This window comes from Falco biarmicus, chromosome 4 (assembly GCF_023638135.1).
Source record: "Falco biarmicus isolate bFalBia1 chromosome 4, bFalBia1.pri, whole genome shotgun sequence".
NCBI classification, from domain to species: domain Eukaryota; kingdom Metazoa; phylum Chordata; class Aves; order Falconiformes; family Falconidae; genus Falco; species Falco biarmicus.
The window spans coordinates 8,365,922-8,391,238 of record NC_079291.1 but is presented as its reverse complement, the minus strand read 5'-3'; the positions used below and the strand labels follow the sequence as shown (position 1 = coordinate 8,391,238).

At 40.3% G+C, this 25,317-nt stretch overlaps 1 protein-coding gene across 6 annotated transcripts in view; it reads left to right on the top strand.

Moving 5' to 3' along the window:
- THRB (thyroid hormone receptor beta) overlaps positions 1-25,317 on the top strand; it is a 161,301-nt gene that overhangs the window by 13,725 nt on the left and 122,259 nt on the right. For 5 of the 6 annotated variants that reach the window (XM_056335702.1, XM_056335704.1, XM_056335703.1 and 2 more), the window contains exon 2: positions 18,718-18,747. The exons of the other annotated variant lie outside the window; for it this stretch is intronic. The gene's annotated coding sequence lies outside the window, so the exon portion shown is untranslated. The remainder of the gene's footprint in view (positions 1-18,717; positions 18,748-25,317) is intronic. 6 annotated transcript variants of the gene reach the window in all.

The window sequence follows — 25,317 nt, the reverse complement described above, 5'->3', positions numbered from 1 at the left end:
AAGCTTCAGACTGGCAGTTAAAGTGCCCTAAAGGGGTTTTTAAATTCTCCAGTTGCTCTCATCTTTTCTTCCTTTTCCTTTTCTTTATGGTAGTGTTTTAAGTTTTGTGGGTTGTTGGGGAAGAAGTGTCGTCTTCTCTATTGTGATCATGGGCAGCTAAAGCTACTCAGTGCCTTTTCAGTGATCTTAACTTTCATCAGTCAGCCAAAAAATGAGGATTACTTTGTAGGATTGCAGGTTACATGTAACCCTGCTTCAGAAGTGTAAGTGTCTGTAATTTAAGAAACTTGTAGGACAGGTTGTGTGATCCATTCTGTGGTTGGCCATCTCACTAGCTATCGGGTTCTTCTCTAAAAAAATGCTATTTAAAATGTCATGACAACGTTTTAGAAACTTGTGATTTAAAGTGACATAGTCTCAAAAAACTGAACTGTGTATAGCTCTATGGAGGTTGTAGGTTGGTCAAAGCACAAGAGATTACATTTCAAGACCAATATGCTAGGAGAAGTACACAACGAAGAAAGGGGAAAAAGCACCCCTGTCTCCAAGTCAGAGCTTTACCAGGTTTGGTGTATGTTTGTCTAGTTGCTTGGTGGTACCCCAGCTGGACAGCACTCCCCAAAGTATGGTGGCTGTACCCAGCCTTGAATGGCGGTGTCATGGTAAAACTTCACTCCTTTTCCCAGCTTTCCAAGGTGTGACTATTCAATCATCATTAAATTTTCAAATATATCCTGGCTTCCTTAATTTCAGAATGTAGTATGTCAAGTAAAGAGCTTTAGTCCTAACATTTGGACAGCATCCATTTCAGCTTTCAATCTGGATCTTTTTCTAATACAGCGGTGTTCACAAAGAAAGCAGGTTATGTCCATGTTTTTTCCTGTCTCCATATAATTCCTTATTGTCCTTAAATATTGTATTTATTTATTTTTTTTTAGAGTCCAGGTTGTTCTGCTTTAGTCCTTACAAGTAAACATTTTAGAAGGTTATAGGAAACGGCACAGTTACAGTAGAGTATGTTTATGGTCTTTAACTCTTGCTGTCACTCCAGAGCCACCACTCTCAGTTGCTGAGATGTCACAAGGGTCACTAGCTTCCATTTAATTTTACTTGTAAGACTGCTGATGAGTTTCACTAGGTGCCTGGAGAGGCAGTGCGGAATGCCTGGCAGCAGACTGTTGTAGGCGAAGTCCTTCAAGATGAAAGGTGTTTTGAATGGACAGGATATAAGCTTACTTTTTGTAGTCTTTATTCTGCCAGCATACTCCCTAGAGGGTCTTTTGGAGCCTAATGGTGAACTTAGGAAGGTATAAGGTAGCATTAGAAATCAGATGCATATAGAAGCAGCAGTAATGAAGGGGAGAGTATTTCACTGCTGTCAATGATTGTCAGGAGATGAATTCCCCAAGAGTAAATTCTCAAAGTGCTAGGAGGTTGTCCGATAGCGTATAGTAAAAATGAGCCGTTTACTTGCATGTTGTAATTACAGTGTTAGATTTGCAGTACTGCTTTCCTGCCTAATTGCCAATATGTAGCATTTCAATGGTCTGCATTGTTTACAAAGGTAGTGTAGTAAACCATCAAGAATGACAAAATAACCGTGGTGTTTGTGTTGTGTCATCCAAATAAAAATCCCATTTGTTCCTGCATATATTTAAGACTGCATTTACCCGTTTCTATGTCTATAAATGGTGCTTTACAGTTATATGAAAAGAGATACAGTCTTTCCAAGATCTTCTAACATATTTTTATCTAATTATGGACTATTTTCTATAGCCTGTCTAGTTCTTAACACTTTATTAGGAAAAATGCACGTAAGTGATTCAATTTTCAGTGCTGTCTGTTTACCCGTGTTAGAAATTATTCTTTAACTCTGTGTGTTTGCTTTTTTAAGGATATCATGACTCATTATTTACTCATGGGTAATCATCTTCAGTAAACAGTGCATCTTGTAAGAGCTAGTACAGAGTTTTGTGTGTATCAGTTAGAAAGAGAACCTTCGATTCAAAAGTTCCTGCCAGCTGTCACCTCCACTGCTAATATCACCTCATAATGTGGAGCTAGTTATGAAATACCAAAAATGATGTTTGTGTTTAGAGAAGCAGGAAAGCTTGCAAATAAACCAGAACTCAGTAACATGTATGCCTTCAGGGCTGCAGCAAAATACAGCCAGGCATATAATAATACAGATTTCTGTTCTGTGTCTGATAACTTACTGCTACGTTTGGTTGGTATTTTATACTTTTTCAATTAAGGAAAGCAAAAAAAGGGCAGAAAATAACTTAATCCCATCCTTTTTCTGTTAGGAGGAGAAAATACACTTTGTCTCTGTTACCAGTTGCTTTCCTTAGAACGTTATCCTAGGTTTAGATTTTGAATCATTCCCTAAGTGATGACTCTCTTGTTTTGTCTTCTATTTATAAAAGAAGTGAAAAGATTTAGCTCATGAATTTTTCATATAGGCTACAGACGTACTGTTTGGGGCCAAATGTTGTCCTCTGTTACAAGTCAGTGTCATCAGTTAGCTGTCTGAATCAATGGCAGCGTTGTGAATGTATTTCAGCGTAGTACTGACTCTTAGATGTTTGTTTCTATTGTGCATATGGGGGTAGGAATTAAGCAGATGATAGATAAACTGATTATAAAAATAGATAGGAAATAGAGGTTCATTTTCCAGTCCAACATGCTGCTGCCAGTACTGAAACAAGAGTAAAACCATTACTCACTGCCCCGCGGGTGCTGCACCCTGCAATGAATGAGTACCATATTTTTAAATATCTAGTAACATCACAAAAAACTGAAGTCAAAGCAGAAGTTCAGATCTTAATTAGTGAAGCTGCCTTTCCTCCTTTGGTGCTGCCAGCTGGAAAAATCTGATTATTTTTAAAACTTTTTAGAATGGGCTTTGCCTTTTCACTTCTTAGGTTCTATCTGTGAAACCAAGAGTGAGGAAAGGTGTAGTACAGGAGGCAGCTTTATGTGCCTTTGTCACCTGGTTTCATCCCTCTGAAGTTTTACTTTCAGGGCAGCCCTTACCCCTTTATTCTTGCAGCCTCCAAGATTTTCTGTACTTTGAAGTTAAAAACCAAGTTAACCTTTGACCAAGAATTTCAAAATCACTTGATGGAAGCCCTTCCCTTTCTGCTGCCTGCTAAACGAAAAACTCCTCTGCTTGCAGGATGCAGAAAGCCTCTGTAGAAAAGACATGAGCCTTTATTAATGCTGAATTGCAGTTTTTCTGGATGATTCTTTTTAGAAGGAGGTATCCCCATTAAGTGTTTGAAGCTCTTCCTTGCTTTTTGACCCGGAGAATAGAAAACTGGGCAAAAGTAATTAGAGGGAAAAATGTTAGTAGTGCTGTCATGGTGTGAGGAACTTACCCACAGCTGGGGTCTGCCGGGTAAACAGGAGATTGCCCTCAGCCTTACTAGCTTGAGACCTGTCTGAAATAAAAGGAGAAAGCAAACCCAAAGAAAGTAAAATGGAAATATAGCCCTTCCTCCCTGCACTGCCCCCACCCCCAGCCTTGGCACTGAGGCAGCTTAAGGTTGTTTTTTCCCATTGCTTGTCTAATTTTGCATCTATTTTTCTGAAAAAGGGCAGAGCACAGTCTCTTGCTGCTTTTGCACTCCTCTCCAGCCAGTGGGCACAGGCAGTCTTCTGAGTGCCGGTACAAAACCTCAGTGGAGGACAGGGAGCATGGTCTGGTTAGGGTGGATGGCATATCTTATATTTGAAATTCCAGCCACTGCGCCCTGCATGAGCATCATCAGGTTTCTGAGTGAGTTTGTTAGTAGTCTCATGGATTTCCATCCTCCTTGTGTGATGCTTTTCCAAACTGTCTTCCGATCCTGTCGTTGGGGAGCTTGCAGGCACACTTGTGTGGTCTGCTCTGTCTACGGGAGGGTTTAGTGTCAGAGGAGAGTTGGGCATCGGTACTGCCTTCATGAGCCACCCCGGGGTGCTCAGTGAGCTGGCACGGTGACTGCTGCTGGTGTCACATGGAGGCAGCTTTCTGTCAGATGCATCTGCTAGTGTCAGCAGCATGGATCAGCAAATGTGCAGCTCTTCTTCCTTGAGAGAGGCAGGTTTCCAGGCTGCATCACAGTCTGCAGAGCTGGTCAAGTGGTCAGCGTCTGTCGTGCACCCATAGGTAGCGGGGCAAGCTCTGTGGTGCTGCCTGTGCTTACGTGCTGTATGCTCATGGCTGAGATCGGGAAAGTCAGAGTTTCCTGCTCATGATCTTGGCTCTGAAAGTGTCAGGGTAGGACATTTTTGTACCCTTTTGGGAGGTGATATGTACCTGGAAGGGACATTCTGTCTGAGGCAGGCAGCATTGTTTATTGTGGGATACGCAGTGTAGCAAGGCAGGTGTGACATGAACTATCTGTTACTATCAGGATAATGCAAGATAGGTCTTTTAAGAGAAATCATAAACATGTTTGACATATATAAAAAGTAAAGTGTCTCCTGTAATACTCATTCTTCCAGTGTTGCATAATCAATTTGGTATGTTGTTTTTGAAGGCTTGATTGCCTTTATGCCTTGCATCTTCTTCTGGTACTCAGATGTCTGGCTGATGAGGCTTTTTGATGCTACGTGCTGTATTTATAGTCCTTATGAACTTCTCTTGAAAAATCACTAGATTTTAATCACTCACTGCTTTGAGTACTGAATCCTAAATGTGCAGACTTGTTGGCAGTTAGAGGGCTTTGTCTATGAAAATATGTTTAAAAACGGGTCAGTCTGTTGGAGCTGGCTATCTTCAAAGGGTTAGGATTAAGATATCAGCTTTACCCAATGGCAGCACTGAGGCGGATAACAGTAGATGGATGGACAGGAAGATTGGGAAGGAATTACCTGTTAAGTATCTTGGAGTTACAAACTGATGTTTTACCAGAGCAGATCTGTCATCATCTGTTTTTCTGTTTCTGCGGGCAGTTCCTCATCCCTGTAAGTCTGCTGCTGAATGCCATTTTGAAAATCTTTTCCAGGGTAATTGCTGCCGCTAAGGTAGCACAAATGCTTTATGACACCTGGCTTACAAAAATAGTGATTTCTCTAGCTACCCATTTCCTTGCTCTTTCACTTTTTTCCTGAAATTTAGAAAAAGAGGTGTTGGGGAATGACACCGGTAAAATGGATTGACTATCCCTGATTTTTGAAATCCCAGCTTTTCTTTGTGGAATTCCTTGGAGTTTTCTTTACCTTTTAAATTACTTTCTACACTCAGAGAGGTTGTTTGACGTAGAATATGAGCTATGTTAACTAAACAAATAACAGTTCCTATTGAAACATGTCTGAATTTATGTCTCTGTGGCAACATAAACACAGAACAGAAGAAAACAGGAGTTCTAGAAGGAATCTCAAGAATCTGATAAGTCCCCCCTCTTTTGCTACTAAAATACCTCAAAAATGGAGAGAAAGCTGATAAGGTACTGTGTTGGAGATAGGCAAGGTACTGTATAAAAGCAAAAGTTTAGCTTTTGGCACACATAATAGATAGGGGGAAATGCTACTGTAGATTATACTAGTTGCACTAAATGCTTGTCTATTAAAACCAGTTGAGTGTTTTTCCTGCTGTGCTGGCATGCAGAGCTGCTGTCTTCTGTGCTGTAGCATTAAACCAACAAAATTTCTGCTGCATTGAATTTATTTTTTTTTCTCCAAAAGTCTGTCAGTCACTTCACAGAACTTGCTAGGAATTATGAACATAAAAGTTGTGTGACAAGGAAGCAGGCTGCTGTCCCGCCAGTCTCTGCTTTTCGGCATCTTTTCATATGAGGGCAGGGTTTTGTGCTGGGCAGCAGAAGCAATTGTACATAAACCGAGGGCAAAGCTGAATTTAAGAGGCTTTGAAATGTCAATTCTTCAAGCCTTGTGTGGGCAAACTGCTACTTATGTTAGTTTTTCTGAGTAAATTTTTGGGGATTTTGACCCTTAGTATTTCTATTCAGTGGTAGAAATATGATATGTTTGGTTTAAACTCCTAGAGGCACTGTTCTTGAAATGGGCTGATGTGGCAAACATAGCACCACGTCAAAAAACTAGACAAGTTTTTGTTACCACTAGTTTGATTTTTTTTCCCAAAATACAGGCCGAAGTTGTTTAATATGTGAGAAATCTAAAATACAATTTTTTTTACCCCATTTAAGAAAGAGGCTTATTTCTCTGTGTGTTTGGTTTCTTTTTGTATTTTTTTTTAACTTGTCAGTTGAAAATATTTGCTGTGGTGTTTTGTTTTATTTTGTTTTATGAAAGAAACTAACCAAAATGGGCATTTCATTTTCTCCAAATTATGGTCCTACTCTGATAATGGTTAAGAAATTTATATTTTGCTGGTTTTTGATACTAGATACAGGGTCTTAAATTTTCAAAAGTGACTCATGCTTTGGCATAAGGCCATTTTAGAGTGCATAACCTAAAACATCTGAAAGATGGTGTTCAGTTCTTACTGGAAAAAAGGTTCCATTAGAGACATTTCAGTTTGTCAGCAAAATGTCCATCCAAAATCACCACTCATATGTGCAAATAGAGCTTATTGGATTTCCTTTCAGGCTGTGATTGAAAGGTTTTCATAATTTGAAAAAATCAGAAGATTAAAAGCAAACAAATTTTCACATCTCTCTGTAATTACATAATACAATGTGATGCAATGATATTATAATTTATGATATAAGATAGTTAGTTGCACTATTGCCTGTATTGCAAAGGGAAGGCAAGCAGTAATAACTGACGGCTAGACAGTGTGTTAGATTTTACTAATTTGTATACTACAACCAGGCAGATAGTGTAGTTGCATAGCTATAAGCTATTACGTTCAAGGCTTCCAAAACTCTAGACAATTCTAGCTGGATAATAGGATCCTTTGTAATTTTCTCTTTAAGGTCCTTATAACACTGTTATAGTGGCTATTTCGTAGAATGGTTTGGGTTAGAAGGGACCTTAAAGGTCACCTAGTTCCAACCCCCCTGCTGTGGACAGGGACACCTTCCACCAGACCAGGTTGCTCGAAGCCCCATCCAGCCTGGCCTGGAACACTTCCAGGGATGGGGCATCCACACCTTCTCTGGGAAACCTGCTCCAGTGTCTCATCACCCTCACAATAAAGAGTTTCTTCCTAACATCTAATCTAAATCTACCCTCTTTCAGTTTAAAGCCATTACCCCTTGTGCTATCACTACATGCCCTTGCAAGGATTCCCTCTGCAGCTTTCTTGTAGGCCCCTGTAGGTATTGGAAGGCTGCTAGTAAGTGTCCCCGGAGCCTTCCCTTCTCCAGCCTGAGCAACCACAACTCTCTCGGCCTGTCTCCATAGCAGAGGTGCTCCAGCCCTCTCACCATCTTCGTGGCCCTTCTCTAGACTCATTCCCAACATGTCCGTGTCCGTCTTTTGCTGGGGCCCCCAGAGTTGAATGGAAAAAATTCCAGGTGGGGATTTTGCGAGAGTGGAGTGAAGGTGGAGAATCACCTCCCTCAACCAGCTGGCCACACTTATGTGGCCCAGGGTACGGTTGGCTTTCTGGGCTGCAAGCGCACATTGCCAGGTGATGTTAAGCTCCTTGTCAACCAACACTCCCAAGTCTTTCTCCTCAATGCTGCCCTCAGTCCATTCTCTGCCCAGCCTGTATTTGTGCTTGGGATTGCCGTGACCCACATGCAGGACCTTGCCCTTGGCCCTGTTGAATGTCATGAGGTTTGCTCGGGCCCCTCTCCCAAGCCTGTCAAGGTCCCTCTGTATATCATTCCTTCTCTCCAGCGTGTCAACCACACCACGCAGCTTGGTGGTGTTGGCAGACTGCTGAGGGTGGAGTCAATCCCAGTGTCCATGTCACCAACAAAGGTGTTAAACAGCGCTACTTTCTCTATTTTTGCTTTTAGTTGGTGATGGAGCTGCTGCAGACCGGTGATTAGGCAACAGCAAACATCAGTTTATGAGTCTGTGATTCCTTGGGGCTGTAGTGGGGGAAGGAGCAGTCGCTGGGTGACCTAACATAAAAGGGGTGGCGTAATCTTACAGAGCAAAATGTAAAACCTAGCAAGGATTCTCTAAACGGCAGCACCAATATCAAAAGTGCTATTTCATGACAATTTATGTATCAATAGGAAGAAGCAGTGTTGTGTTTATTCCTGCCAAGGAGACATTTTTTAGATTTTTGTCATCAGTAAATACCTGTGAGGATAATCTGAATCAGTACATTGTCACCAAAATACATTTACAAAGACAGTCCTTAAGCAGGAGTTTGTTGGTATTTTTGTTCCCAAACACTGTCCATTTCTCTTCACTGCTAAAACAACAGGGAAGATCATTTGAACATCATAAATAAAAAGGTCTGATTTCAAATAGATGAGACTAGCACAGTCAGCTTTTGTGTTTACAGCATCGCTTTCAGCATAGCATAAAATGAGAAATTGAAAAATGATGTAGGAGTTCACCATGAGTACATCCTATGGGACAGGTTTACACTTCAGTATAGTTTTGAGTGAAGAAACCAGGTACAAAAACACAAGGAAATCTAAAATGGTTCCATGAAACAGGCAGATGTTCATCAAAATAACCTGATAATTGTCAGCATTCAGTGGAAGACATGTTCATAGTTAATAATTTTGATTCTTCATCGGTGAGGAAACCACAGACTATTCTGTCCAAGTTGCTAACGGTGCCATCCAAAATGCTGTCCAAGATTTGATTAAAACAGAGTATGCCTTTTGCACAATGAAATGTTACGGCTGGATCTAATTAACAACGAACAATTGGAACCACAGGAAAACAAAATAAAATAATGATCCAGATAAGTAATAGAGCTTTTCCATTACATAGTCCATATGACTGATCCCAAATATGAAAGTCATAGATTGAAAGAAAAAAAACCCCAACCAATGTTGAAATACTATATGGAAGAAAAACTCTTCTGGTTTGTAAAATGAAAAATGCTTTCTGCTCCGTTGTTGTTTAGCTGCAATACTCAGTTGCTTTGTCATATTGTACTTCTGATACATTTGCAGAAGAGAATTCCTTCCTTATAAGCAGGAAGCAGAACAAGTATGAAAGCCTTTTCTGAACAAATTAAGGAGAAAGTAGGATATTTTGTGTCTAGTATTGCCTATGGACATGGAATCACTCATCAGGGTGATCAAGCTGGAAGACTATAAACCTCTGCCTCTCTCCCATATTCTCTCCAGGTTGCTCCTCTGCCCCTGTCCTCTACCAACAGGCTTTAAGCATCTCCTTTCACCACTAGCTGGATGCTGATGTGGAAGGATAGTGGAGGTGATGCTACCCATTCCTTCCTCCTGTCAAATCGGGACCACTCAGCCACCTGGTGCCATGGGTTTGCTGCGTGTGCCTCATGCCACTTTGTTTATCCCTGCACATTCCTGTTACACAGTCTTCCTGCACCCCTGTCTGGTTCAGGGATCCATGCCAGAAGTCAAAACATTATAATTAATCTATGAAAAAAAAACCCACAAAACTTCTACATGGGAGACATGCTACTTGTGATGTTGATGTCTGTTGCATTGGATCTGGATTTCTCTTGACTATCTAATTATAGTGCCTGTCTCCATCAAAGCAGTTCATGATAAACTAGTGGATTTTTTGTCATATATACCATTAGCAACTGTTTCAGTGTGTTGAAAGGTCACCTTCAAAATCCAGTAGATAACTCTGCATGCTACTGCCCACCAATAATTAATTATCTCCAAAATTTAAACTTATGATAATGAATCACTGATCTTAGTGAAGTGGTTTGGGAAAGTAATTCCCATTTTATTTACTATAGTTTCTTGAGTAACAGTCCAGTTCTCCCATTTTAGTTGAATAATAAGCCAGTAGGATCAAAATCATCTCAGGATAACTTTGTGCAAAATTTTTTGACTCTGTGATTCCCAGCTCAGTGTTTTATTGTGAGGAGATGTAAAATCCTTCCTGACTTGTAACAAGGGCAGGAACTGTGGTAGCCATCGATAACTAAAGAAAGAATGTGCACCGTATTGTAAGATAACTTCTCAGCTATGTTCTGTTCATGGTATACATTGAAGTAAAACCTAACATCCTCTTTAATTCACAGAGTTGGATACTTGAAGTCATCTTTGCTTTTGTGTTTTCCTAGTCTTGGGACAAGCTGGCTGGCAGTTCACTTCAGAGCATCCTCAGATGCAGCTGTAACTGGTGGATCCCCTGGCGAGTGCCGTGCAGCCAGCCACAGGCCTCTGGTGCATAGGGAGCGCCTGTCCTCAGGAGGCTGCCGGTGAAATTAGACATCCAAAATACTGTCTGCATCTGCCATGGGTCAGGGCATCCCACTTCGGTGTGTCTAGGTGCCTTTCTTGACCAGACAGACCAGTGCAAAGGCAAAAACAAGGTCTTTGCTCTCAGTGGTGTATCACTCAACTGATGCATTGTTGTTCATATGGCAGTGGCCTGATCAGTAGCCAGAGTGGGCTCATCGGGCAGTTGTTCAGCTTGCGCTTCTTGTGCAACCATGTGGCTGCTCAGCATCAGCTGGTGGGGACTGTGGGCATCACCTTTTGGTCTCTGCTCCCGTTTCACTGCAGCAGCTGGCATACTTTGCCTGGTTGCTGGAGAACATCATCTACCTTTAGTGTGGTTTTTGCTTTGGGCTCAAAGTTTGCTCTGCTCATTTATCATCATTTGCTAACCGTAAAACACGTATATTCTACAATTCAGCCTACGTAGGAGAGCTTGGCAGAGACTTGACGGCATCCTAAATGACATGCATTTAAAGTCCCTTTTATGGTAACATTATAAAAGGGTCCTTAGTGTAAGTGGGGATAATGCTTAGAGGTTTTCTTAAAAAAATATTCTGCATATAGTATAGTCTTTTAATATATCCTCATGCATAAACCCTCTCAGTATAATTACAGCCTTGTAAATCCCCATTATTTGTTCTCTATTTGTAACAAAGGATTTGTCTGCTGAGTTACAACTGCAAATTCCTCATAAACCCAGCAGCTGTGTATTATCTGTGATATACTGGGGGGGCGGGAACAGGCAAATACCACTGGCTTTCTAACAGAAACATAAATTAAGCTTTTTTTATGGAGCATCCAAAAGGGGGAAAATATGTTTCCTCATTCCTGCTAGTTGTGCGTTCAGAAGGTTTCACTGTGTTTTTGAATTTGAGTACTTGGATAGATGATTTTTTTTTTCCTGATCTCCTGTGGTAGAAATAAACATCAAAGACAATTGCAACAGCTTAGCTTTGATACATTGTTACATAGTTACTAAACAAATGTCTAAATCTGTCAGTTTCTCTCCTGTTGGGAGTTTAGCCCAACTCCACCTTTCAAAAAACCCTGAAGCTTCAGCGTGCTTGACCTTAGCTCCAGAAAACAAAGCAAATATAATTTCTTAAGGCTTTTATCCTGTTAGCTTATCCAGAGAATCTTCATTCCACGATATTTTGAATTTAGTCATAGTCACTAGCAAACAGTGTCACTGTCAGGAGCAGCGTGTATCACCACCTCTCCGCAAATGATGAAGAGAAGTTGGGTTGTGCCTGCACGATTTAAACCTAACTGTGTTTCAGTGCAGATTTGTGTTTGCTCTATATACTGGGCATAGGGAGACATTGTCCAAAGCCCTTCTTAGAAATACTTCTGTTTCATTGTCTATTTCTTATACAGACAACCAAAACTGCCATTTGAAAAATACTTCCCCATGGAATTGCTGGCCAGATGATTATACAGTGTTGTACAATACTCCTTAAAATCTCTACTGTACCATAAGAAGAAGTTATTCTCTAAGCTTGCTTTCTCTGACTCTTACATGGCAGATTTTGATTTTATTTGTTCTTAGGGTGGTTTTCATAGCTTTCAAAATGTATGCAGAGCTTAAGGACATATTCCTTGCTCAGATCACGCAGCCTGTGCCACAGGTCTGAACTGCATTGGGATGATTCACTGGGACATGCTACGCATGGGACTTAAATGAGGGCACGTGCCATACAGGTAGGAAGAAAAAAAAAAAGAAAAGGAGGAAGAAATGTAATAAAAAAGATCTTAAAATCAAATATAAAGAAGTTAACGTACTACAGACAAGTTCACCGTGATTTTTTTTCCACATTAGAAGCATGTATTAAACCTGTGCTTTCATAACTTTGTTGCGTTAGTTTCGGATGGAAATACCGTGAGAGCTGCATTCCAGCATGCAGGTGTGATGGCTGTCATCCGCCATACCAAACAGAGCATGGCAGAAAAAGTATTGGGGGAGGGCAGGGGGGGAAGTATGCTTTCTGGATGTTTGTCACAAGTTGGAGGCAGCCAGGCTTTAAGTTCTGGGGTGTGTTGGGGTGGGACTGGTACCCTGGAAAAGGTAACATAACAAAGTCTGTTGTGTTTTATTCCAGGACTCAATAATGACATTCACTGGGTGAGGATATTGTGCAGCAATTTACTATACATTTGTCCTTGAAGATACTAGGCTTTTTAATTCTGCCATCCCATAGAAAATGAACTAGCATCAATAAAGGCAACCATAATAGTTCTCATGTCAGTGGGGTGATTATAAGCAGAAAAATAAGTGTTTTCAGATACAAGGTTTGAAGGTCCAAGTCTTACTTGTGCTGTAGTTCTTGCTTACTCAGACATACAGGCATTGATTAAAACCTGGTGTAAAGTGGTCTGAATCTAAAGATGAAGTGTCTCACCTGGTTTGGGCTGTCTTAGCTTGTCTGCTTTCAGAGTTCCTCTTCAGTAAGCTGGAGGAGGAAAGGAGAAGACTCCAGGGTGCTGGCTGCACCACCAATCTCAGAGTGGTGACTTCCACCAATAACTGCCGTATATGGTTAGACACATTTGGGAGGAATATTCCTGAGTCTCAAAACTTTCCATTTCACCACCTTCATACATTGCATTTAAAGCTTGAAGGTTCCCCTCACATTTGACTATTGTTAGTTTTCTGTGAAGTTTTGGGCAATACTCAGAAAAGCGATGAACATTGGTAGTTCAAAAATATGTATGAAAGCTTGTTTTCAGCATCCTAATGCCTTTTGTAATTGGGTTTTTGATCCTAGGCAAGGTTTCAAGCCTAAGGTGGATGGAGGGTTTCTCATTGACTGCAGTGTGCATCGTTGCGCTTTGAGTGGCACTGGGCCAGGTCCTATGGAGATGCCATACTTAAATACCTTTCAGAGGGAGAGAATAATCGAGTTTAGGACTTGTGATTGTTAGGCATAGAGAGAATAGCTGCTCTTTTCTGAGATCTGCTTAGTTCTCTCAAATTCTGTGAATCCCTGTGTTACTATAATACATTAGCTTTTCCTTTTAATGACACAATTTTTTACAAAGACTAGAGAAATATGTTTGAGGATTTGAAACAATTATTTTAGTACAGTTTTTGTTTTAAAAGTAAATTAATTGATGTTTGTCATTTTTTAAATTCAAGGAAAATTCTGACACTAACGTGTATAATGTAAATAAAATGTACTGTAATAGAACTTGAAGGTCTAGTAGCGAAAGTGTATTCTGATCTTTTTAATTCTTCATTAAAACAGAGCATTATAATGGAAATGCTGGCAAAACAGGATTATGAGCCATTGCTGTCTGTGAACTCACCATTTACTGGGGAGGATAATAGCTTCTGGACAGTGCATTCATACCGTTTTCAGTAAAGCAGCTGTGAGTTTTTAGCTCCTTAGGATGGTCTCCGCAAACGTACAATGGTAGCAATGGTGATTTTTGTTTCCTCATTATTCCACCTCTGAACAGTTGGGTCAAGCTACCTGGCTGAAATGTAAGACTTCTTAGACCCAGGAGGAGGACTAGCTTCCAAAAAATCATTGAACTGTATTTCTATGACAGCCAGTCATCAAGAGCAGTAACAATGGTGGGGTGAAGAAAGAGGAATGTGCCTGAGCATTCAGCACTTCCCTGGGGAGAAGGACAGATGTGAGACGGTGGCTCTCGGACTGGTTGTGCTGGTGGAGCAGCAGAACATGGACCACATACTCCTTTTGCTATTGGCAGTTATATGTAGGCATGTATAGCTGTGGGTGGGGTTATGTGCAGGTTTTTGGCAACAATGGTTGATTTTTAATCTGTAGGTGTGCGTTATATGGAACTATTTATGTGTTTTCTGCCTTCCAGCTATGATCTTGTCTTTGCTGTCCAATCTAAACATGGGCTTTCTTCTAGCCTTTTATCCTGTAGAGAGTGTTTACCCACATGATAATTATGATTAGCATTGTGCTGGTAGTAAATGTTCTTAGGATGCATCTGTAGGTCTCAGAGTTTAGCCTGTGCACGCAGACCTATCTGCTGTCTTGCTGCACCTGCAGAGAGTTGAGTCTCCCTAAGGAAGCACCAGACGATCCAAGGCATGCTGTGTAAAGTTTCAGAAATGAAAATGCCTGTCACAGATTAGACTTTGTCATGCCGCAGTCATGGCTTTTCACTCTACAAAGTTCATGGCACAACTTCCTAACTACTGCAAGTGCTGGAACTGTGAAATCAAATGGCCTTGAGTCAAGACTGGTGGGGCAGGAAGAATTAAATTACATTTCTATGCCAGCAGAGTTCCCTGCATCTTGAGGAACAACTCTGCTGAGGGAGGTCAGTGGGTCAGTGAGATTTTTCTCTGTTGGGTTTTTTTTCCTAAGTTAGGGTTTGTTGGGTTTTTGGTTGTTTGGTTTCGGTTCTGTTTTTTGGGGGGGGTTTTTTGGTGTTTTTTTTTTTTTTTTTCCCCATTGACTGCATTTTAATTCTTACTGGGAGCTGCTAAACAGCAGAACTGAAAGCCAAACTTATTGGAATGATTTCAGGAATGGATTTATCTTCTGATCGGGATTCTTGATCCTCCACCCCTTTCTTTTTGCTTTCTTGACTCTGATGGAATGAGAACTCCGTGGCTTTTCCAGGCCTGGTTGGCTTTCTGTGATCTTTTGTGAAAAAGGAAATTCTTGTTACTTTGCTCAGTCAGTCTCCTTGTGGACCTCTGAATATCAGAGCATCCTGTGGGGGCTACAAAAATAAACTGAAGCAAATCCTGGGGTGATGGTGAATCTGTCTAGAAGACTGAATAGATTTGCATCTTTTGGTAACTTTAAATTATTTTCCCCCTACCTGTTTTTTAAATGAAGATGTCTGTGATGTATTTCAGGAGCCTAAAAGTAATTTTTAATAGGATGAATGGGGTTTTGTTGGATAATAATACATGTACAAGAGGAAGATCTAATATGTCATCTCTAATATGATATCTGTTCAAAGACTTATGCAGAGTATGTAATTTATATTTAAATTTTGGAAAGTGCACCTGGATGCCTTTTTCTCCTACCGTGTACCGGATAAGTGCTGAATCATTTGGAAATAAATTGTTTTCACTAATTGGGTATATTCATTATAGGGATCAAACCCATGTTTTTGTTAATGGCAAGATACATTGCCGTATCTTCAGCTTTGCAATTTCTGCTAAACAGCATATAATAGAAAAGACAAAATAATAATGACTGAAATAAAAAGGAACGCTTTTATGTGTACAGCTCCATGCAGTCAAGAATTTTCTGAGTCTGGGAAAGGAGGAAATATTCATCTACATCTATTCTGCAGTCTAATCCATTTGGCAGTATTAGTTTTCTGTGGTTCGACTGGAGTCAGTGGTGAGTCTTCTTCAAGAAGACTCATGAACAGCATCAGCAAAGTACATTGTTACAACAATCTCTGTACTTTTTTTTTTAGTGTTAGTTTTGGTAGTTACAAAACTGCTTCATAAGGAGTTGTTCTGAAAAAGATGGAGCTTGCAAAAAGGTTTTATGATTTTATTTATTTTTTTTTATCTGAATTGAAAGGATAATGGTAAATACCTCGTTGAAGTTACGGAGTCTTTTGGCACTGAGTGTGGGCAGTTGTCTGCTTAGTTTAACTTAATTGTATTGATGTGCTTTTGAGGCAGTCTGCTAGAATCCCTCCGGAGTGCATCCAAAGTTAACACATTTGGTGACTGGCAACAAGTACAGTTTTTACTGTAGAGAGGCATATGCTTAGAAAAAATGACACATCTGAATGTTGCAATAAAAATTTCTTCCCTATTTTGGTAGAGCTCTTTCCCTCCATCTGAACAAGGAGGTCATTAAGCATGAAGCAGTGCAAGCAGATAAGAGGAAATACATTTTTATGTGAAAGCAAAGAGCCCACGTGAAACTCTGCCATGGTGTCAGAGGGAGGTAAGGCAGGCAACCTGGCAAGTCTTCTGCAGGGACCATTGAATGGTCGGAGCCTCACTCACCCAGTGTGGTTTTGGGCATGCTGGGGTGAGGATTATTTCCACTTGGAGAGAAGCCAGATCATCTTAAAATAAAGGAAGCTTCCTGCTACCTGGTGGAGAGCAATAATGGGCCCTTCTTTCTCTAGGACATGATTCTCTTGGACAATTGTCTATTGAGACCATCAAGCTAGGCAGGCAGCAGGGCCTGTGAGAACATAAGATGGGAGGTGCTCATGGCCCTCATTATATCTTGTCCTCTTATCAACAGCTAGATCAGATAAGGGAAAGTTAGGCAAACTGTTTCTTTAAGCATGCTAGGATTTAATTTTTTTTCTGGGAGTCATAAACCGTGCCAAAGTCAGCTTTCATTCTTCTTTTAAAAGTACGTAGGATGAGTTAAATATGCTTCAAAGCAGCCTGTGCTGTGAGTGTTTCTAGCATAGAATACTGCGTTTCAAAAGCTGTGGATCTTGTCACAAGTCCAGGATGACTTTTAGTCTTCTTCAGACTTGCCTCTGTACCTGCTTTGTGGTTAAAACAGGCTATCCTGTAAGACATTCCTTTCCCTTCCCACAAAGAACCATTCTGGTCCCATAAACTTGGTGCTGTGGACCGCTGTAGTATTGGGGCAGGTGAGTAATAAAGAATCAGAGACATAATATGTCCTCAGTTGCACTCTGGCTAGCTTCAATGGATGTTTTGCATGAGAAAAGTAGGAAGGATTTGGCTCGTGCTGTAAGAAATCCCACTCAATCCTGTTGAAACAGTCATCCAGTGACACAACGCCTGCTGGTTCTGTGCCTTGATTCCTGCATGCAGAACCTTGAAGTTACCTTTTGTGGGTGATGCACACATAAAGCCAGATGGGTAAATGTGAAGTGATTTGGTGCTGATGTATGTTTTAATAGCTGATTATCACAAAAAGCTGTAGAAAATGAAATCTGTGAGGTTTTTGTATATTTTACTAAGTGATGAAATGACCTTATAGTTAGTTCTCTTCCTTTAAAGGTAAATGTGTGCAGATACTCTGCTGTGGGAAATCAGACATTGCAAATGTCAGCTCTGATGAGCTGATTCATAAAAATGAGATCTCATGCCTTTTTTCAAAATGGATGTTTAATTGAATGATTTTCTGCACTTCAGGAATGTCTCCTTTTAAGTTTGCCTGTTCCCTTTCTGAAGTAGGCTTATTTTATTGGTCTCATAAAATACTAACTTAAGGGAATTCTACTTCTGCTATTCACTTAAGCTTTGCTTCCCTCAGATGGACAGATTCACAGCCGTTCCTTGAAGACTGTAATTAACCCCTCTGTCCCCCAAAACGGTATTTGCATTGTAGAGAGGGAAATTAGTCTCTTCAGCTATTGCAACTGACCGCATGCTTTGAGGCCAAGCTTTGAGTTCATCCTTGGCAAAGATGAACAAGGTGTCTTCTTGGTTTCCTTCATCTGTATATTTCTAACCACACTGACTAATGGCTGATGAGGTGTACAGAAAGTGCTAGAGGCTGAGATGCTTTGCCTGTGACTCAGCATGATTTTCATTGCTTTCCAGCAAATACTAATAATTGTCAGATTTTATTAGGCTTGGCTTTTTGTTTTCTATTTCATGTTATTATGCTAATTTAGAAAATGAAATAAGATAATGTGCGTTTCTGTTCTTGCATATATTAGTGGCAAAAAGTACCCATTTACTTCAGAGTTACCAGAATCCAATTCCCAATTATAGTGCTGATGCCTGCAAATAGTTCTCCTTGGTTGTAAAGGACTGAACAAAAGTCACAAAGAAATGAAAGGTTAATTAATAATTTTGCAGGCCTCAAAATGTATTAATTGTTCTGAGTCATGCTGGAACTTTTCAGAATAGTCTTAAAGCTTTTGTGGTTTTCAGATCTTGTGATGTATATCGGTAAGCTATTGGCAAATGTGTCATTTAGAATGGCTTAGTTGAAGCAGATGTTTAATGAAATGACTTCATGCTTTCCTTCTTCTGCAACCACTGCTGACCCTACAGGTTTTGGGACAGAGCAGAAAACAGCAGATTTTATAAAAAACCTTCCAGGCTGGGAAACTCTTTGAATGAGGATACTGCAATGCAAGTCCACCTAATAATAGGAAATATCCAGTGTCCATTAAAAATAAGAGCAATACAAATACTGGTTATAAAGTTCTGCTTGCAGTGAAAATAAACCTACAAAGTGTGCCTAATCAGCCTGCAGTTTAGGTCATGAATTGACTAGATCAGTTGTTTGTATTGGTATTTCCAAAGCATTTGAAATGTTTGCTTAGAACAGCTAGTTATGATAGTAAATAAATAAAGGTCTCCATTCCAGGGTGTTGAGAATGATTAACTCTCCAAAATAATGGGAATTAGTTTCAGTTATGCAAAAAGAACACCATAGTTTTGGTGTTAACTGAAGTGAAAATAAAATAATAACTTCAGAAAGTACTTTTTTACCATGTGGACCTTTAATACAAATTTTTTTACTCTTTTCAGTGAAAGAACAGAACATGAAGCTCTAATAAGGTAAGATTTTTTTATTCCACTTTACCTACAATTAACTTGAATATCGTACTAATTTTTAACAAATAAATTCAGATTTTGGAGTATGTCCTAGGCACAGTGTTGGTCAGTATGTCCAAGCAAGAAAAGGAGACAATATTGCAGAATAAGTGTAACGACATTTGACTTTTTTTTTTTTTCTTCTTTTATTGTTACTAAGCCACTCTTTGGTCATTTAATCAAAATAAGATACCTGCATAATTTGGAAACTTCTTTTTGCTTATAAGGAGTTCACAGATACCTATTTTTCAGTAGAGACTATAGTTTTCACTACTCCGTCAGTTAAAATCTGATTTATAAGGAGCACTTCTTTGCAGTTTGAAAATGAAATATTAGACTATATGCTGATAAAATAAGTAGCTTTGCGGCTTTTTTTTTTTTTTTTTTTTTTTTTTTTTTTTTTGAGATGTGGTGGTGGGAGTTTGACTTACATAGTTAAATAAATGTATCCGTAGAGGAGGGGTGAACTCTTCTAGAGAGTGAATATTTTCTCCTATATAACATGATTCAGGCTGGAGATGGATTCCCTATGCATCTGCTAGATGAGCAAAAGACAGAAGAATGTCTTTTAATACATTACCAACATCAAGGGGTGTTCAAAAAGGGGGTTTTATCTTTCATTGCTAGTGAGGATGCTGACATTCATGTATTGTGTTTCTGTTCATATAGAAAATGAAACAGCTGTGTCAAATAACATGTCCAGGTGTGTGATAGCAAGTTGTTTTGACAGGCAGCTGCCGTATGATCCTGTTCAGAGCATTACAGAAATTTATCATTACTTTTCAGTCACAGGAAATCGTTTCAATTTTAATAACCATTCACAGGATACCGAGGAAGGGAGGTGGTGTGGGTTACTGTTTTCCTTTCCTGCTATTATTTACCTGGTTTGGTCTTCATTGGTGGTTAAACTGAAAGCTTGCAGAGTGGGATTTTGTGCACTTATTTCAAGTCTGACACCTTCCAAATGGAAATGTATTAAAAGGAATGTTTTTTAAACCTACAGGCTTCCCAAACCGTTAAAAGTTGATACAGCTACATAAACTATATTCCTGATTTGCAGATAGGCATCCTTGGAATAGGGAAGAGGGAGGCTTAAAAGTTACACAAAATATAAGCTGTTTGAAACTACAAGTGAGTGCTAATGTGAAATATTAATTGAAAAAGCACAAGTGGTGTGAAAAAGCAATGAGAAGTCATACCACATTTTTGTGGTGATACATCCACATTTGTGGAAAATTTTAAAGTGATCTTGTAAATAGCAGACAATCTAGAATTGCAGTTCTTGCTTTGTGTTAGTACATGGAGAGAATGTGCGTGTATTTGCAGTTACAAAGGTGTGTGCATACATAATATATCTCTGAGACAGCAAGATGCTGCTGTTCTGCACCAAATCGGTGTGAAGGACTGAAAGCCCTTCTGGAATAGGGCTGAGGAAGCTAAGGAACTTTATAATGTGTTGAGAAACACATGGGTAGTACAGGGATTTTGTAAATGCCAGAAGGGGTTCTAGTTCTGAGCAGTTTGTACATTGATCTCATCAGTATCCATGATTCAGGGAGGACACAAGTCCTCTTTCTGTCTCATTACCACGATTCAGCTATTCAAGAACTGGGCAAATGCTGAAAAAACGAATTAAGCTCGCTGGGTTTGTAGTTGATCACCTAACACAAGAGAGCCTTATGTGGAGCCTCTGAATGCTGCATTAATACAAATGTCTAAGTTATATAGCATGACAGCAGTAGTGGAAACTTACTCATTTTGTTTCCCAGAGTCACAACTGGAAGTATTTTAGGGTACATATTGCTCACTCCTGGATTTCTGCCTTGGCAGTGCCTGCAGTAGTGGTCATTCTGTTAGCAAGAATTTTATGTGATTTTTGACATACGAGTAGTAGAAAACCACCTGCTGTCAGCTGCCTATTTCTTTAACTGTAGTGTTCGGTAACTACCGATCCAGTTTGAGCCAGAATTCGTCAGTTAAGGTAAAAATTAGACTCTGCAGATTGCAGCGCTATTTATCCCAAATTTCCAGGTCTTACAAGTACTTGGGTGACTGCTATGGAAGCTGGAAAAGCTTGTTAAAGAGGATGCTCGGGGCCTTCCCTTCGCACTTGAATTGACTTTTCTCTTTTAGTCTCCATAGTCAAAAGCTATTTATAATACCACCGCAGCTGCTGTGCGTTGGATTCAGGAATCCCTGTTTTGATTTGCCAAGCAGGCAAAGCTATTTATCTCAGGTAAGAGAATTCTGAGGTGTGATGTGGTTAATATCTAAAAATATCTGTGTAGGGAGATAGGATAGGGCTCCAACAGACAAAAACACGGCAAGATAAGCAAGAGGAGTTCAGCTTGGAAATGCGATACTGTGGGTGTAATTAACCATTGGAAATGCTTCGAAAGGAATGTGGTAGATCACTTGGAGTAATTAAATCAAGATTAGATCTCCTACTGAAATACCTTCTAGTAGAGTTACAAGTTCTTGTACTTTGTAAAGAAATTGCTGCGTGAGGTATTATGGCCTGTGCCAGGCAGGAAGTCAGACCAGATTATCCTAAGAGTTCCTTCAGGCCTTTTAAATCCACATCTCCACCAACAAAGGCTCTTATGTGGTGCAGGCAGCCACAGGATTTCCAAAATCGGAGCTGCAGCGGGTCACTCTTGTTTCAGTGGTGAAAGGTTGAAAAGTCTTTGAGCAGATGCTTGAAGGAGCGCAGTGGTGGGCACGGCGCTGCTGCGTGGGCGGCTTGCGTGTGCTGCCGCCGTACAGACCGTAGTGAGCCCATTTCTGCTCGCCTCGGCGGCCTGTAGGCACAGCTTGCTGCATCGTCTTCTAATATTCCACCTGATTTACTCGGTAGCTTGCATTTTGTATTGAGTTCACTGAAAAGTAATGATTTGTCTGTGGTGTTCATTGAGTCTTTCCTGTGATACCACTAAAGTCCTGAATGAGTTTGGAATTTTCTGCAGTTACTCAGTGAGCATAATGCTATCACCTTTAACACAGGATTTTCTATAGCTAGTCTTTATACCCATATGAGTAGAAAGGGTAGGATACATTTTTAGCAGATTGTGTAGAATTCCTGTACAAAATAATCTGCTTTCCCCAAAATTGAAAAAGTAATAAATTGTATATTTGCTCTGGGACCGACGTGGGATACTCAAGAAGAGGGGAGGTCACTCGTCTTTCTGTTCTCATCAACATACCTGTTTACTGGGTAAAAGGCAGCAGATCCTTTTCATAGAAAATACCAAAAAAATGGTTGATCAAAAAGGTAATTTTATACTAGAAGAAACACAGAACACTGTGTTGAACAAGAATAGCCCTGACTCCTTTTTGTTATTTTGATAAGCTCATTAATTTCAACATCCAAAATTAATTGGGAGTTAACTGTGCAAAATCTTACAAATGGAAAAAATCTGTCAACCTGAGCTCAGAATTCTGTCATCCTGCTGCACTTACATAGCATAGCTTCTCTTACAGGGATGTACAGTGAAACTCCACAGTAGTGTGACAGGAGGAATGCCAAAGAGTTGTGCTGGCTGTATGTGTGCATAAAACATTATTCAGGAGAGCCTTCACATAATTCTGGCTCTCTTGAAAGACCTGTGAAAAAGCTCTTCTGTAATACTTTAAGAAACCAGAGCTGTCCAGGGTAATTTGAGGCTGAGGCCAGGCATATTGGAGGATTTTGTGTTCCAGAATACCTGATACCCAACCTGCCAGCAGGTGGTGGGCACTTGGTACCTGGCTTGTTTCTGTCCTCTGAGCATCCCTACTGCTCTTCCTCCCTCCCTGGGCTAACCTGTACGTATCGTTTACACTTGGCAGTCTAAACCTGAATTGGGAGAATTATTAGACTAAACCAATAGGAAGACTAAAGTAGAGAAGAGGAATACCCTTGTGTTTGATAACCCAAAGGAAGGTGGCTGAGGTGAGTCTGTGTCCCTGCACATGAAGGCTACATCTGCTTTCATGGACGTCCAAGAAAAAGGGAAAGGTGAGGGATGGCAAGAGATTGGAAAAAGATAAAAAAAAGGTTAATTACCCTTGCCTAGTAGGTAAGGGATTAGCGGCTATGGTGAAATATAAAGGAGAGAAGGCTTTGGTTAGTCAGGAGTCAAACGTGTTTGGCTGGTTGCTATGCAATAACACTTGCGATTTTTTAGTGTGAAGTTTCTTATCCACCGTCTCTCCTGAAAATACATTACATACCTATGGTTTTGACAAATTCCTGATAGCCATAATACTGACTGTGGAGAGTATTTAAAAACAAACTTCAGGATGCCTTTTTTTCACGTTTTTGCTACTACTGAGTCACTGTTAATGGGTACTTCAGTTCTGAAAAGGAGTGGAGGAGGCTGTGCTATGGAAGAAAAAGCAATTGCTGTCTCCATTTGAGCCATCAAATTGCTGCTGTTTTCCTTCATGTGAAAGCTTGTGGCTAGTCTTTTAATGTAAAGGAAAACAGTCTTTCATACCACAGAAGGAACGCCTCTGCTGGACAGTTGTACACAACCTTGCAAAATTGATTTTGGTTGTTGCTGAGAGCTTCCTTGGCATTTCTTTCTGTTCAGGCAATGCTGTAAAAGTACTCAACATGACAAAAAGAAGGAGTTGTGTTAAGGTCTGGGGAGTTCTTTTGGCTCATTTCCAATGCACTGCTACTCCCGAATTTGTTATTTATATTGTAGAACTGCACTTGCTGTAAAAGCTTAGTTTTACTGCATTTAAAAGCTATTGAATTCAGTTTCCTGCATTTTTGTTTACTTAATAACCCCTATACAAGAATCCATGATTTGCTTGGGTAACTTGTTGTTCTCTTCCAAGAAATAAATGTACCTTTTGCAAAATTTTTTAAATTCACATGCTGTTGGAGCACAGTTTGCTGTAAAGAAGTACCATGGTGCTTATGCTGTGCTCGCAATGTCTGCTCAGATAAGAGTTAAGCATGCTGCACTCACTGTTACATAACTTTGCAAAAAGTGTCAATTCAGGGAAATTCTGCTGCCGTGAGAGAACGGGAGCTTCAGGAATGTTCTCTCCCACTTAATGGAAATGTGGCTTTTGGTGACTAGTTCATTTAGAAAATAGCAGATTGTGTGTATGCACTCATTGACCGAGTCCAACTTGAACATCATGATGGGTGTTCAGGGCAGCAGATCCTGCGGTTTGCTGCAGCCCTGGGAGGGTGGCTGTGGCTCCAGTAGTAGCAGGCTGGTATAGCGTATGTCTGGCTGCTACCAGAAGGGATTTGCAGCTGGGAAGTGTTTTGTTTTGAGTAACCTTTAGAAGATTGCTTCTGAAAAATTGCCAGGTTGGCCAGACAGATCAAGTCCCATCAGCGGGAGGGACAGCTGTTCATTTGGATACATCTGCATCATTTGGCTGCGTGGGTCCTAAGACCCACCTGCAGAGAAGGGAGGCAGGTAGGACAACATGCATTGTGTCAGAAATTCTGTTTGTCTTTTGGCATTACAGAAATGGCCTTGCCATATGGATGTGGTGGACGGGTAGGTCACTCATCTAATTTTTCTGTCTTTGCCATTTTGCCCAGAGCCCCTCTGTTTCAGCCCTGAGAGATCCTGTTTAGTACAGAATATTTCAGATTACTGTACCCTGCTATTAGCACTAGCCAAAGCCTCCCTCCCCCAATATATATTACTGTGAAAATATGGGTAAGAAGGTAAATAAAAAGTTGGGGAAGCCAATATTGCCTGAATATTACTAGTCCTAGTCTCTCTAAGCAATTATATCCATTTTCTGCCTTTTTGCCCACTTCAAGGGTCTGAGACTTTACAGAAAGCCTGTCTGGAAGCTGCTACAGAACTACATGGTCGTAGCTAGATTTGCTTCTAGGTCGTTCTCATTCAGTAGCATCCTCATAGCAAGCTTTGCTTCTGTTGTTTGATTTTCCTCATCTGTGGCTTTAATCCAGTGCCCTTTCTTTAATCACATCCTATACACATCTGTCCTTTGAGTCCCACAGCTCTCCTCCTCTCCAGGTTTGGGGTCTCTGTTGTTTGCACTGTTGTGCAGGAGACTCTGAATGATTTAATTTTGTCAATTGAAGCAAACAGACAGTAAGAACATATGCCACAGCACAAAATGTTCTCTAACCACTTATTTGACAAGTGCAGTTTAATTATTTAGCGTAGCTTTTAAAGGTAATGAAGTCCTAGTAACATGAGACTTAACACTCTCCTATTAATTTTTCCCTGAGAGATGGGAAAAGACTGCTGTATTTTTGTGTGCAAACTGAGAGTGTGCAAACTAACGAGATTTGACTGAGAATGCGTAAGAGGGGCTGGAACCTTTCAGTGCTTCTTAATAGTTTTTCTAATAGGTAGTAAATCCAAGAGCATCATACGGTTAGATAAGATTCTGCCTGTGCTGGCAAACCAGAAGATGCCGTCTGATGCTTTGCCAAAACAAAACAGAGTTTTCTTGGCCCAGCTGTATTTTGATTGAACGTGTAACTTGGTAAGAGGAAAAGCTGGAAGTCACAGCCTTGTTGAAGACATACAGTTTAAAATA